Source organism: Suncus etruscus, chromosome 13 (genome assembly GCF_024139225.1).
Source record: "Suncus etruscus isolate mSunEtr1 chromosome 13, mSunEtr1.pri.cur, whole genome shotgun sequence".
NCBI lineage: Eukaryota > Metazoa > Chordata > Mammalia > Eulipotyphla > Soricidae > Suncus > Suncus etruscus.
This window is the reverse complement of record NC_064860.1, coordinates 94,851,252-94,867,040: the sequence shown is the minus strand read 5'-3', so window position 1 is coordinate 94,867,040 and position 15,789 is coordinate 94,851,252. Positions and strand designations below refer to the sequence as shown.

Sequence of the window (15,789 nt, the reverse complement as noted above, 5' to 3'; positions counted from 1 at the left end):
TAATCACGATTGAGTCTTTAGAAAATGATCCCGGGGTGTAAAAAATAATGCCTTGTTTATCTGAACAAAATTCTACTAGTTTAGCTCAATCCATTACAAAAGAGGAAGGAGATGTTCAGGAACAGACAGTGTTGGCTGCTGGTCCTAACAAGGGGGGAGGAGAAAATGAGAGAGAGAAAGCCTGGCTTCTGGATCAGTAATCTTTGATCATCAGTCTATGAACTTGTGCTACCAGTCCATATGGTCTAGCACCATGGCCTGTGAGCCATTCTGAAGGTAGAAGAAGGATCCAGAAGGCTGCTTGAGCTCTTCTTTGGGAGATGCTCTCTGGTCAAAGTTCTTCATGCACCACACACACACCACACACACAGTCAAATGCTCCAAGCTCAGGGTTGTAGCAATGCTAAAACCTCTCTCCTTGCTTTCCCTTTCCTCCTCTCATTTTTTATTGAGTTGTAAAAACCCACCCAAGCTTGAGTAGGGAGCTACCTCAGCTTACTTAACATAAGAACCCTTAACAATGTCAACCACACCCCTCAGGTGAATTACCTTTGTCCTATTAAATTTGGCTAATAAAAGATAGCCTGAAGTTAAAGGGGGAAACTAGCTCAGTTTGATCCAAGAGGCTGCTCAACCCCCTGACCCTATGCTCTTTCTCGAATGAATCTTCCTGCTTTTTGTGCAATGGCCTTGCTGCTGATGTGTCCATTCCAAGGTCATGATGAATATGGACTGCAACTGCTAACAGCCCCATACAGGGACTTGCAAACAGGCTCCTATTAGACTTGAGGAGGCAGGCCAGAAATAGCTCTGCCCAAGATTTTCCTATTGATGGTGAAGGAATGCCTAGTACAACTTCCTTACTCCCCAGCATCTTCCATTTCAAGCTCAGCTCCCTTTGCTACCCTCTCCCCTTGGTCCCTCAAGCTGCCTCTGCTGAAACACAGAAGCACAACTCACCTTTTTGCTAGGAGTAATGGCTCATGGCAAAGACAAGCTCATCTCTGAGGTTGCTCACTCTGTGAATATGATTTGGGGGAGAATGCACAACCCAGGAAGGTGAGGAGACTGTGGGCCTAGGCTTGCCTTTGCTACAGAAAGCTGAGAATCAGTATTCTGGGGTCACACTCCCAAGCCACGGGGCCCCTCACCCAGCTACAGGAGCTGCACTGGGTCCCGATTCAGACAGGAACTGGAGCAGGGAGACCTAGCTGTCATTCAGCAGATCTGTGAGTCATAGCCCTAGGCCCAAACCTCAGTAGTGATTTCTCTAACAATACTTTTTCCCCCAGTAATACACTCTTAATAGCCTGAGCAACAGGACCTGGGAGGCCAGAGAGAAAGACACAGTTTAATGACTTTCAGACTATTTCTTTTCCTGCCAAGACAGCATGTCTGGGGCCGCCAGGTGGGCGAATTCACATTCAGCCACAGAACAGTGCACTCAGACGGGCGTAGGCATAGCTGCATGGATCTGCCCAGCTCGCCTGGGGACCCTTGACACTGTGCAAGCACCAAAAACTACAACAATAATGTGGTCACCTAAACCAGAGCTCGGTAACAAGCTGAGTAAAAAAGAGGCGTTGGGAATAATCGTGTTCATTTCCCAGAGGAGGAGCAGAAGCCCTGCGGTCTGGAACATTCTCCATTCCTCCCAAAAGAGCAGATCCTCAATCTTCACCCTCACATCACTTGCATCTCAGTCCCTATGGGACTCCTAGGAGATGTGGGTGCTAGTTTAGCAAAGAAACACACAGCTAATTAAATTTCATTTGCAGAGAACTGGAGAGAGAGAGAGCAGAGGGAGTAAGGCACTCGCTTTGCATGCAGCCAACTCCAGTTCCATCCCGATCACCATATGATTCTCTGGGCGTCACTGAGAGCCCAAGAACTGAGCCAGGGGTATACCTGAACACCAAGGGCTGTGGTCCCGCAGGGGTAAAAATAAATTAAAGTCATTTGCGATAAATACTAAATGCTAAATTTTATTTCATAGAAAGATGCCTCCTTTATGGAATGGTGAACACATTAAGAATATAGACATATACTTAGCTGGCAGGGGAGATACCATGATCACGAAGGTGGTTTCCCCACGGCGAGGCTTGCCCATTGCACTCCAGTTGTGCTGACCCCTGCGATTTCCCCAAATGTGGGAAACTCGACTACGTAATTTGTGGTAGTGGGGGACTGCATTTGCACTCTCCCTGGGAAAATAAAGAATATAGACATATTATAAAAAGGATTTTAAAAACTTGATTGCTCTTTAATTACTGGTTTTTAAAAAGTGCATATTGCTGTATACAGTTGAGCAAGTCTGAATCAATGCATACATAGTCCATGGTGTTGTCACTCCAGATGAGGTCATAAATCCATGATTCCTCACTCCTTCAGTATCTTTTATCCCTCAACTTGATGGGAATTTGAGGTGTTAGCTGGATAGTCAAAGCAAGCTTTTTGTTTTCCAGTGATATTGATTGGGATGTTTTGAGTTCAAAGTCTCTTGGCCATAATGCAAGAACAGAGGCTTTTTGAAGAGGATAATAACCATATCCCATGACTAGATAACCGTGGCACATGTAGACAGGAGCAACTAGAAATGGGCTTCAATGAATGACATGTGACTATGCTGGCCACACACCCAGGCACAAACCAGGTGTTCTCATCTAGTCACCTGCACAGAGCAGAGATAAGCAGAAAGTTACATGCATCCAAACTCTGATCTTGTAAATTGACAGGTTGACTTTCTCCCAGTAGACTACAGAGAGAAGGAGGTCAAAAGCTCTCACCTCCAAATAACCCCTATACAGTTGTTTGTCACTATGTGCCATTTCTGCTGGTCTTCCAAGCCTAACAAAGGTTAATGCCCAGTGGTATCAGTGGTGGAAGCAGCCCCGGAACTGAACCAAAGCATTGAGAGTTGACCTTCATGATTTTTCAGGTTCAACCTTTGCAAAGTCCCCACAGGGATGAGGCTTTGAGGGCCTGTTTGGGTATATGTAGAGTGACCTCAGATCTGAGACACTGGACAAGCCATGGGCACATGCCCAGTAGAGGCTGAGTCAGACAATGCACTTCAGGTTGGTTTCTGATCCTGGCTTTACAGAAGAGTCCTTCTTTCTGGTTTAGTTGGTTTTTATTTTGTAGATGGTATATTAGGTAAATTTGCTATTTGACATGAAGAGCTCTAGGGGCCAGAGCAATAGTACAGCAGGAAGGGCACTTGCTTTGTATATTCTAACCCAGATTTGATCCTGGCACCCATCTGGTCCCCTGAGTCCATTGGAGTGATACCTGAACTCAGAGGCAGGAGTAAGCCCTTGTCATAGCCAAGTGTGCCCCTCAAACAAAAGCAAACAGAAATGAAGTAACCCCAGACTCTGAAGAGTTTCTAGAGAAAGTGCATGTGTTATGTTAGACAAGCACTGAATTCAGATATTGCTGGGGCTGCTATTGTCTGTACACTCAATGATAACAATTAAATAACATCTATTAAGTAAGGTGTCTGTTACGCCCTACTGAATGGGAAAAAAAAGATTTGTAAACAGTGTATCAGACAAAGAGCTAATAGCCAGTGTCTATCAAGTATTCACAAAGTTTAAGAACAAAAAACCAACAACCCATACAAAAATGGGAAGAAAAGATGAGCATATACTTCCCCCAAAGACATACAGATGGTTAATAGGATATGAAAAAGTGTTCATCGTCACTAATAATTGGGGAAACGCAAATTAAAACAACAATGAGATAACATTGCATACCAGTGAGATTGGTAGATATCAGAAAGCCTGGAAACAGCCAGTGTTGGGGGGATTGTGGTGAGAGAGAACTCTAATTCACTGTTGGTGGGCTCAACTTCTATGGAAAGCAATACGAAGAGTTCCCAAAAAAAGAATAAAACTCTTATATCGATGACCCAGTAATACTATTCCTTGGAATCTACCCCCAAACACAGACACATTAATTGAAAGGCTATATGCACAGCCACATTCATCGCAGCACTTAGTACAATAGCCAAGATCTGGAAACAACCCAAATACCCAGCTATGCAAACAAAAATAATGACTGCCAATACTTTCAAGGTTGTACAATTCTAACTAATCCCTCTGTGGCCTTCTCAGAATGGGTGGGAGCAGTTTCCCCTTTCTGCTTGAACTACAGCAGCCCAGCTCCATACCTTTCGCCATGTGACATAAATGGCCCAGCTCCATAACTTAACCTTGTCAAACCAACAAATTTTTTTCAGAACTATAAATCCTGTGACACTTCAAAATTTCACAGTAGTATTAGCAAAGTAATATTCAGGAAAGCTAATGGCAAAGTTATATACCAAGCTCAGTGAGCCTAAATAGTAACACAGAAGCTCAACAGCACCAACCATACCCCAGTAAAATTTTAGACACTAAGAACAAGTATAGAGATATAACAATTATCTCAAATTTACCTGTGTTAATATAAATTTTGTCCATCCCCTATATCCTACCCCCACCCCTCTAAGTTTTGATCATTTCACTTGCCTTTGTGTTATAACAAACAATATGAAGTAAATTTGGTTGTTGTCTGCATAGAGGCAGGCTAGGGTGGTGAGTGAAGGAAATTTAGAACACTGGTAAAGGGACGGTCACACTGGTGTTGGGATTGGTGATTAAACATTTAGTGCCTGAAATGGCTGTATTATGAACAACTTGATAATCATGGTATTATAATAAAAATTTGAAAAACAAATCAGGAAGTATATACATATATACACTCTGAGCTATATGTAGCTATAGAAAAGGACAAAAGCATGAAATCGTCTACGACATGAATAGAACTGGAAGGTATCATGCTCAGTGAAGTTAGAAAGTGAGGGACAAACACAGAACATCTCACATAGGTAGTATTTAAAACTACAAAGTACAGGCTGGAGTGATTGTATAGTGGACAGGCTATTTGCCTTGCATGCAGTCAACCTGGGTTCAATCATCAGCATCTTGTAACATTCCCTGAGCACTGCCAGAAGTAATTCCTGAGTGCAGTTGGGATTAACCTTTGAGCATTTCCAGGTGTAGTCCAAAAGCAAAACAAAACAAAACAAATTAAGACACACAGCACTGTATCAACAAATGGCCAAAGGCAATAAAACTGAAGAGTTCTATGACCTCCATTCTTAAGGCCATAATATTGAGTTTAATGTGGTGATGTAGGTTGAAAAGGGGATCCTTTGAGACTTTGTTGGGGAGAAGCTCGTAGACTGATGGTGAGTGTGGTGTTGAAATGATGTATACATAAAACCATCATTAACAGTATTGTCTATCAATAGAAGTTTAAAAATAAAGTGAAATGAACCAAAACTCACATAAAGTAAGGCTATCGATGGATCCACTGATCAAGCTGTTATGACCTCCCAGGACTTCCCAGGAGGCTCTCCATTTCCCTCCAAAAGCTGTGATTTACTATTTGCTAATGCAGCATCTTTAGCAGCTTTTGAGAATGTGGATCAAGAGAATCAGTTGTTCCAGGAGACAGTATAGTCTAGTGGGCTCATAGAGCATAGCTATTTATACATGAGCATTGTGGGGAGTACCAGTAAGAAGCATGTCAGAGCTCGAATCCAGGACAACCCCAGCCTCTTACTCATATGCCTATCGATATGGCGCATGACTGTTGATGTATTTAAGGGAATTAATTAGTCAATGTAATTTTAAGGGAATTAATTAGTCAAAGTCCTGTAATGGCAGTTGGACATGGATGCACCCCCTGGACACTCCCCTGGACATGCTCTCTTGCAATGAGTAAAATTGCCCCTGAAGTATAAAAAAGAAAGCCATAAACACCAAACCCAAAGTCAACAACAACAGAATCTATACCCTATCTACAATAAGCTATACACAGATGAGACAATTAACTAGCACTCTGGGGGGCAAAGGAGGGAGATATGGGACACATGCTGGGGAAAGGGATGGAGGGAGAACAACCCTGGTGGTGAGAATGGCCCTGATTCATTGTCACTATGTACCTTAAATATTAATATTATTATTAATATTATATTAATATTATTATATTATATTATTAATATTAATATTAATATATTTAAATATAAAAGTTTTGTTATTCACTTTATTTCAAATATTTCAAATATTCACATTATTTCAAAAAAGGAAGGCTGGCAGTTATTGGGGGGACCCAGGGTGGAGACTGAAGCAGCACCAGCTATTTGCAGGGGGCTGGAGATAAAGCATCAGCAAGATTTTGCTTGCTCTGTATCTATCCCTATTCTTTTCTCTCTCAAACCTTCTTGTTTTCTCTCTCTCTCCTCTCCCATGCGACTACACATGACCCACATAGTTTAGGTGAGAAAGTTCAACTTTATGACAGCACACTTAAATAGAAGGCATAAAGAAGAACTCATGGACCCCCAACTTTCCATTATCACACACCCATCACACTGGAGCATTGGGTATAACGGTTATAATGGTGTGTCATTATCACCTCAAACCTATTGCTCTCACTGGGTTTCATCTTGAGACTTGTCTGTGCTGTTAATTGGCCACTGAGAGCTTCCAGCATGGGGACTGTATGAGACCCTTCAAGTGACATAGTCTGACTCTGGTCTTCTTTTCAACAAGAGACTTGCACAAGTGTAAGTCCCAACAAGTGCCTCTGCTAACACCACCCCCCACCCCCATGTGCAATCCTCATGGCTGCAAAATTTACAAGTCAAGATGAGATCACAATTTAGTGTGTGAACTCCCCAGAGCATCCAGGGCATGTGTGTTACCCAGAGTCAGCCATGCCTCCAATGGTGTGTGGAGCAGGGAAGGGAAAGGAAAGAAGGAGAGCAAACGGTGGTTGAAGGCCAGGTCACAGTGGCTGCACCAGGGAGCAAGGAGGCTTCAGACTGCCTCATTATTCCTCATAAGGCCGGGGGTGACGCAAGTATCTGACCTTGTCAGGCTGGCCCTGCTTTTCATCAAGCTCTTCTGAGGCAAAGCTGATATCCAATTAAGGTTTATCTGCCTGTATTACCTTTCAGGGTCTCCAGACAAGCTTAGCTTATGATTATTAATTACCAGACCTATATTGTCTGGGGTATGTCAATGGCAGAGCACAGTGAGGACACAAAGGTGGACAGGACTTCTGGGTTGTCTCTCCAGTCAGCCTGACCTTGGCTCTCTGTGTCTATTCTTGCAGAGCTCAATTTCACTAACGGCTCTGTGGCCTGGTCTTTGTGCTGACCTTGTCAGCTGGCAAGGGTCAACTTTTGTCTTCTGGTGCATTCAGGGATTGAGGACATTCACCCCCAGCTGATGACCAGAAAAGAATAGATTCTAAACTGACAAGAGACCCTTTATCCCATTCCAACAATGCTTATATAGGACAAGAGGAACTTGGATACTTGCACTGTAACAGGCCATAGAAGAGGCATAGTGAGGGCAAGTGAGGCAACAGGGAGATGAGCATGAAAATTGGGTCCTAGAAATGCCTCAGGAACAAGATGGTGTTGTTAGGTGTCTCCTTTAACTAGAGCTCTGTGAGGGAGGAGGGACAGCCAGAGTGAAGCCTGTTAGGAAGCACTGGGGGAATGGCTGCCCTCTTAGATTTGTCCTTCCCCATCTCTTGTGTGATAGTAGCTCTAAACCTTTTCACCTCAAGGAGTACTCCCAGAGCAGTTACTCCACTGGGGTACCCCTAAATATCAACTTTACAGGATTCCATCTGCCAGGCGATTCAGGAACAGCTTCACAGAGGGGATCCAACAGTCTTCATGTGTCAAGGGGACTGAGTGAGACATGCCAGAAAAGGAAGATTGTTGTACCTCCAAAACTCCTCTGAAAACAAGAGATGACCATACTAGGTCATAGGAAGGATGCTAGATCAGGTAAAAGACCTTTAATGGGTCTCTTTAATAGAGAGATAAGCAGAGTCCAACGTCAAGACTGGTCAAGACTGATCCACATGCATCTTCCCAATGACCCCCGTGAGATCAGATTAGATCTCATAGTCAGCTACCTTACCCAGGTGATAAAGTATGGGGAAACAGCTGGCTGGATAGAAAAGTGGGGAGGCCAGGAGGTAAGATGTTAGGTCTTAATTCAGCAGTTCTGCCCAAGAATGGTGTGTTCCTGGCACTCTGCCCACCACTGGAAGAATCTACCAGATGGGAGCAGGGGTTAGTTTTACTCCAAGCAGGTAAGGTCTCATAGGAAATCATAAAAGAAAATATTAAAACAGACCAATGCATGTGCATAGTCAATTCAATGGGAATCTTCCCAGCCTTGGAATTGGATGATTTTCCTCATCGCCAGGTCTAAGCCCTGGACCTGGATCCATAAGCATAAGTCCCCCTCAGGGGGTCCTCTTCATCATTGTTCATCTCTGACCTCATCCTGTCCATTGAGCTTGAACACTCAGTAGTCTGGCTGTGTCTGGATGGTTTCAGCCTGTCTTCTCTGATCTAAGAGGCCAGAGTGTATTTTCCTGACCGCTTGAAAAAACATCAGAACAATCTCTCTGTACTGGGAGTTCTGGCTCAATGGCTGCTTTCTCTGCAGTTACGGATGGGCAATATCAGCGGGAAGAGTCCATGTGGAGCTGCTTTCCTGGAGAAAGGTTTTATTCACTCAAATCCATCACATTGAAGCTGAAAATATTTTATTTCTATGATTTAAAAAAAACAAGCTCTGGTATGTTGCAACAGTAATTTTTTTCTTTTTGCCTAAACCAATGACAAAAGCCAGTAATTAAGAATTCAACAGAAAGGAAAAAGAAAAAAAAGAATTCAGCAACCCAGAGGCTAGAGTGATAATACAGCCAATGGTGTGTTAGCCTTGCAAGCAGCCCATTGGAGCTTAATTCCAGAACTACATATTATCTCCCTGAGCCCAGTAGGAATGATCCCTGAGCACAGAGCTACAAGTAAACCCCGAGCATTACCAAATGTAGCCCAAGTAACTTGTCCCAAAAGATTTCAGCTATCCAATGAGGATCTGGGAATTGCTCTTTAAAAAAAGAAGAGTTATCAAAAATATTCACTTTCAGAGAACTCTAGAGAAAGACCTTGACCATAAAAGCAATCTCCATTAAGCTAAAGACACCCAAAGTCCTCACAAGGAAGTTGAATAAAACTATGTGTGGGGACCAGAGTGATAGACAGCAGGTAGGGCACTTGCTTTGCATACAGTGACCTGAGATTGATTCCCAGCACTCCATATGGTCCCCCACCCCACAAGAGTGGTCCCTGACTGCAGAGCCAGGAGCACTAACAACTAGGTATGTGGCCTCAAAACAAATAATAAAAAGAAACCTATGTACTTCATTGGATGCACTTGGAGCCCAGCCTAGATCCCCATCACCACCAAAAATACAGCAAATCAGACCCTGCCTTGACCTGCTCCTAATATGCACTTCATTCCCTAAACATTAGCCAGAGACTTCCCAAGCAAGCTCCTTCTTGGGTAGGCCCACTAGATCTCCCTGGTACCTTTGCACTTCATCTTTCAGAAACATGGAATGCTTCTTGCACCTTGCCCTGCACCTTCTTTGACAACCCACATGCAGCATATAGGAACTCAGATGTATGGAATCACATACATGCTCACACAAAGATGCATGTGTGGCCACCGTGACTGCATTCTAAGTTCATGTATCTAAACACAAATACATGGACACATGCAACTTGAACAACTATCACACATCCACACAGATGTGCAGAGAAAACATGTTCGTATGTTCATTATGTAAATTCAATATTGAATTCAAAATTCAATATAACAAGTGCAAGCATTCATATACAGGCATGCTACAAACACATGAATGTAGGGCAAACGCATGGTGCATGCATGAACATAAACACAAGTACACACAAGCAGAAGCAAGACCTGTGCACAGACATGCACACACAACAACTTCAAATGCATGCATTCAGGCACACATATGCATGACTACCAAATAGACTCTTAAATCCAACAACACTTCTGAAGTGTACTCATTCAGGTACACACAAATCCACACATGTGAAGCATGCATTTTCACACATGTTGGCATACACGATAAGTCAAACACACACACATACACAAATAATTATAGAGATGTACACATGGCATATACTGCTGCTTTCTCCTTCCTGGCACTCTTGAGGTTTTTGCCTCTTCCTGGAAGACTTGGTCTATGTGGTCGGCTCACGAATTCTCTTTCTGACTAAGCAGCTTCTCCAAGTAACTATCCTGGTTGCATTGTTTTCCTCTGTGCCATCCAATCACCTAAAAGTTAGAGCTATCATGGTTCACACATTCTAGGAACAGTATCTGTTCGTGACCAGTTTCCAGCAGACTATGAGCTAGTGGAAAGGCTTAAGTTCTTGGACCTTTTTCTAAAATTGATTTCCTCAAGTAGTCCCCTATTCAGGAGTCCCAGATAAGTGCTTCCTGAAGAACTGGGAAAGAAATGAGAATTGCAAAGGCTGCCAGGTAATCAGGAACCCTGGACTGAGTTTCTTTTTGCCAGAGTCAAGAGAGTTTTCTTGGAAGCACAAGAAGGAACATGTTCCTTCTCGAACAAAGGCTCTAAGATCTCCTTGGAGAGGGTTTTCAATGTATGCCAAGGCAAAAGGGACAGAGGGAAATTGGTAGCCAGGTGAAGAAAGCTGGAACAGATGGCATGCGTACTGTAAAGAGAATGCCCAGAGAACAGCACACCACCACCCAGATAGAACATTCTGGAGCCTGCACAGAATTCTCAGAGGGAGCCTAGAAGCCAGGAGACTCTAGATGCTGAGTCAAGGTCTTATACCTGTCTCTGCCCAGACAAGCCACTCTGGGGGGAGGGTGGTCTCTATCCTCTCTGGACCCCAGAACCATCCCTGCAAGTCTTCCTAGTGGGAGCCAGAGGTCTCACCAAGCCAGAGAGCTATAATAGCTGCTAAAGATCCAAGCCAGTAGGCTGGGGGTGGGGGGGTCTCTATGGCACTTGATGTTCTCAAGTGTTTCCAACTTGATGTTTTCAAGTGGAAGAGGGTTCAGTTGGCTCCTAGTCTCATTTTCTTCCTCTCCTCCTAGGAGATGGGAGGGTTCACTGTGCACAGAAAGCCTTTTCATTCCATCCACATCCACCCACCTCTCAGCATCTCCTCACTCCTCTCCAGACACTTCTTGCATCCATATTTATTGCTCAGACCTCAGAGTGGGATTTTCCCCTGCTTGCAGCTGGGAGAGCCCTCGGTAACCATGGTAACAAGGCAGGAAGCCTCAGGCTTCTCTGTTATCAGCAATTTTGTACCTGCCAATGTGGGGTCCAAAGGACACTGACCTTGATCCTTTTCCTCCTGGGAGGTTCCACCTCACGTCCCAGTAAATCAGTCCTTTGAGAAGCAATTTCAACAATCCAGTAGGCTTAAATCTTGAGAGGTTTCTGATGATGGCTCAGGGTGAGAACCTGATTCCAAGCTAATCAGTCATGATATCAATCAATCGTGATGACCACGGTACCGTGACCACAAGCTGGCAGGCTGCGGTTCCACCGACAGATGAGCCTTGAGTTCATGTAAAGGGGCTTCTGACTTGAAGATGGAGACCGGGCAAGGAAGGGGCCTGCTCGCTCTCTCCCTGGCAGGCTGCCACCTTCCTCCATGCTGAGCAGAGTAGGCAAAAACATCAGACCCAATTCCCAGCTAGTCTTTTTGGAGGAATCAGGACTCAACATCCCCAGAGATACTGAATTCCAACCAGAGGGAGCTACCAAGCCCCATCCCTATCACTTCTGGATGGACCGTAGTGGTTTGCATAAAACACAATAGGCCCTCTGGCGAAGACCCTGCTCTAAGCTAAGAAAGGTGGCTCAGAGGACACTTAAAAAAAGTGGTCTGAGTGATAGTACAGCCAGGAGGGTCTTTGCCTTGCCTGAGGCCCTTATTGCATCTTAGGCACCCACAGGTTCCCCTGAGCACAGCTGGCCCACAAGCCAAATAAATAAATGAATAAACTAAAATTAAATAAAAAAGAAATATCTTGAAGAGTTTAACATGTGCAACAAAATAAAGCCTTTCTCAGGAAAGCACTGAAATAAAACACTCGGAATTTCTCAGAGAACTTAGTAACAAATACACTCAGAAGTTTCCTTATTCTGGAAGAAGTAAAATCCTGAGCCCTAGGCCCAAGGTATGAGGAGCAAAGAATGCTTTGTAAATACCTATGGAAAAGGGATTCCCTAAACTGCCTCTGGACCCATGAAAGCAATTGAGTTTCTATTAAGGGTGCTACAAATCAAATTCCAGACCCCATGAGTCTGCTAGTGCTTGGTACCAAATATTGAAGACAGAAAAAAAAGTCAATTTCTATACATACTCAATATCAAAGACCCCCCCCCAATATCAAAGACCCAGGAACTCTTCTCAGTTCTGCTTGATATTTCTGATACTAAACCAAAGGCAGCAACAAGTAAAGAAAACTAGAGCTGAGACCAATATCCCTCGTAAAAGAAATGTTTTGACCAGTCAAGTCAAACTCATTGCTATCCAAACAGAATAACAAAGAATCCCAATTAAGTGGGTTTTTATCCCAGCATGGAGATCAGTTTACTCGTCAAAGACGCAAAGCAATTCATCCAGCCTACAAATACATACTAAGTACAACTTCATGATCATCCTAAAAGATGTCCAAATTGCATTTGACATAATCCATCATCCACTTTATCAAGGACAACTAAATTCAACAAACTAGGAACACAATTGGCCTTGCTGATTTTGACAGCCATCATGAACAAAAACAAACCCCAATTAAAAGAGATTTAATGGTGACAGAATGCTTTTATCTGTAAACAAGGGAGGAATGTCCACTCTCACTATCTGTTTAATAATACTGCTCCAATTTGTATAACCAGGTAATGAACAGCATCAGGTGACCGAATCAGGAAGAAAGCCATGTTGCTCTTTATTCATAGATGACAGGCTCATTTAGAATAAAAGGAATTAGACATATTTTTATTTCATTTTATTTTTGGTTTTTAGGCCACACCTGATGATGCTCAGGGGTTACTCCTAGCTTTGCGCTCAGAAATCACTCCTGGCTCGGAGGACCATGTGGGATGCTGGGGATCGAACTCAGGTCCGTCCTGGGCCAAATGCAAACAAGGCAAATGCCCTGCCACTGAGTTATCACTCTAGCCCCTAGACATATTTTTAAAAGGGCTATGAAAAGGTTGGTGAGCTAGTGCAGGAGATACAGCACTTGCCTTTCACATGGCCAACCTTGGTTCAATCCTTTACCCACATATGGTTCCCTAACACCACCAGGTGTGAGCCTTGAGCACAGAGAATCTTGGCATTGAAGGCAGATATATCTTATGCAAATAAATTGAAGTGTGAAATAAAGTTTACAGAGGAGAAGAGAAAAATATGCAATAGTCCTATACAGCCATCATTCTTGGCATTATCAATTGTTGCTACTTGGGAGTTATGTCCAGATAATCAAAACTTCATCTTGCAACTGATCTAGTTCAAATCATTTCACTATTTTAATGGAACTATCCTCAAAGTTTGCAGCATGAGTTTCTTCTTTCTAAAAGGAGAACATACACATAATTAAACTTTTTTTTCTTGATGAACCATGTACACTAAATCAATGTAGTGTTGGGTACCAGCAATATTGGGCTGTTGATGGGGTTTCTCCTATGATCTAACCTGTTCTCACTTGCTCAGACTGGAGGTTGAAATAATCAAGTTTGTTAAGAGCAGATGTAAAAGGCAATGTCAGTGAGGACCAGTAATTTGTTGCAAGACCTGACTGCCAACTTTGGGAAAATTATCTCCAGATTTAAAAACCTTTTATTTATGGGTTTGGGGCCACACCCAACAGTGCTCAGGACTTACTCCTGGCTCTTCATTCAGAAATTACTCCTGGCAGATTCATGGCATGCCGGGAATTAAACCCACATTAACCACATATAAAGTAAACCACCCTGCCCATTTACCTATGTGTCTAGTCACTAGTTCTCTTCTTTTCACATTTAGATTTGGGTTCCTGAAAGCTGATATGTGAAAAGGGAATAATACTTTTAAATAGATGAAATATGGAAAAATATAACAATCATTTTCTATTATAATAAAATATGTTTTAAGCAATCATGACTTACTGCAGCCAGTAAGTATAATTAGCATCACACTTTGACTATTGACCCAAAGTCTATTTATAAGAAAGAAAGCAAAGCCTTATAAATCATGGAGTTCCAGATACTTATTAACTATAATAAGTTTTCTGAGCCTGTCCTGAATTTGGTACTGATTTAGGTCAAGCTCTGCCCCTTTTCAACTATGGCATTTATAGTCATTGCATTTCTCTGTGAAAATTTGCATATGAGGAAGAGGCAACACTGGTGTATTTTGTGAACCAACAGATTCATCGTAAGTTCCACTCCCTGATCTGTGCAGATACCGAGATCTCTAGATACAGAGGTCTGATTTTATCACCCAGGATGGAGCAGAAGTCTTCCATACACCACAAAAGCACCAAGGGGAGAGTAAATGAACCTGAAAGGAATCTATAGTTAATCCCATGGCAATGTACTTCAAGGGTGGAGAAACCCTGTTTCTCTTAGGCCAAAGGAATTACTTTTCGAATGACCCCAATATTTACTGTGCCTGTGCAGGAGGGAAGAAAAAAGAAAAAAAAAGGCAAAAAGCACAAATTTTTTTATTATTTATTTATCTAGTTTTTGCCAATTTATTTGTTTTGGTGTGGTTATTGAAGTTGTTGTCTCCTTTCATATTTATTTTTTTCTTCTTTTCTTTTCTTTCTTTATGTGCTTTGCCATGTTCTTTTTATCTCAAGACCGTGGCCTTTATGTGGTGCTTATCTTTATTGTTGGAGTGTTCACTGGATGTTTTATTTGATACTTCTTTTTGTACTGTTGTGGTGTTCCACCTCCTTTTTCCCCTTCATCTCTCAAAACTAAGATGAGAGCTTCATGAAGGACTCTGCCCATTTTCGGCATATTTAATTTTTTCCCCAGTTTATTACTTTTTTCTTCTTCAAACAAAACCACATAACTTGAACTATCTAGTCCCACCTCCCAACTAGAGCGGGAAATAAGGGAGGTACCAAGACCAAACAGGTGTAGGACCACTAAGTAATTAGCTAGGCACAGAGGGGACCACTTATTCTGGCAGCCCTGGGGGTGAGGGAGGAGGATATGGGAGGTAGGACGGGAACGGAGGTGGAGGGAGGACAATTCGGTGATGGAAATTCCCCTGATTTTAAGTTAATATGTACCTAAAATATTATTGTCAATGATATGTAGGCCACTTAATTAAAATAAAAATTATATTTAAAAAAGTATATCCATCAGTTTCAGTATAGTTATAGGAGCTTATTTTATTTTACTCTAATCCTAGGTCTGTAATGCTTTGCTTGGTAACCAGATGATTCAGTACACAATGTCCTTTGCTTACCATAGATAAACAAAACTCTACACAGTTGAGCAAACTTTCACAGACTGGCCATCTGTTTTTATAAAGTTTTATTAGAACACAGGCACACTCATGGATCTACATATTACTTCTAATTACTTTCATCCTATAGTAACAAAGTTGAATTACTGAGATAGAGACTGCAGGACCTCCAGAGCAAAAACTCTTGGAGCAGGCAGGAAGGCAACTAAGGAAAGGGCTCCCCATGGCAATGGGCTCTTAAAACATAATAAAACCAAGAGATGGGATTGGAAGAAATTACACTGCCACTAGCCCTAAGGCTGCTAGTAGTTCCTATTTTCATGGACATGGGAATGAAGACCTGATAAGACCTTTACCTGGTGCCTCTACGC

General features: G+C 42.6%; 1 non-coding gene across 1 annotated transcript; it reads left to right on the top strand.

The window, feature by feature from the left end:
• The first annotated feature begins 2,044 nt into the window (after positions 1–2,044).
• Positions 2,045–2,206, top strand: LOC126026920 (U1 spliceosomal RNA). Its single transcript, XR_007502106.1, has one exon. It is a non-coding gene; the product is annotated as a U1 spliceosomal RNA (small nuclear RNA).
• The last annotated feature ends 13,583 nt before the right edge of the window (positions 2,207–15,789 follow it).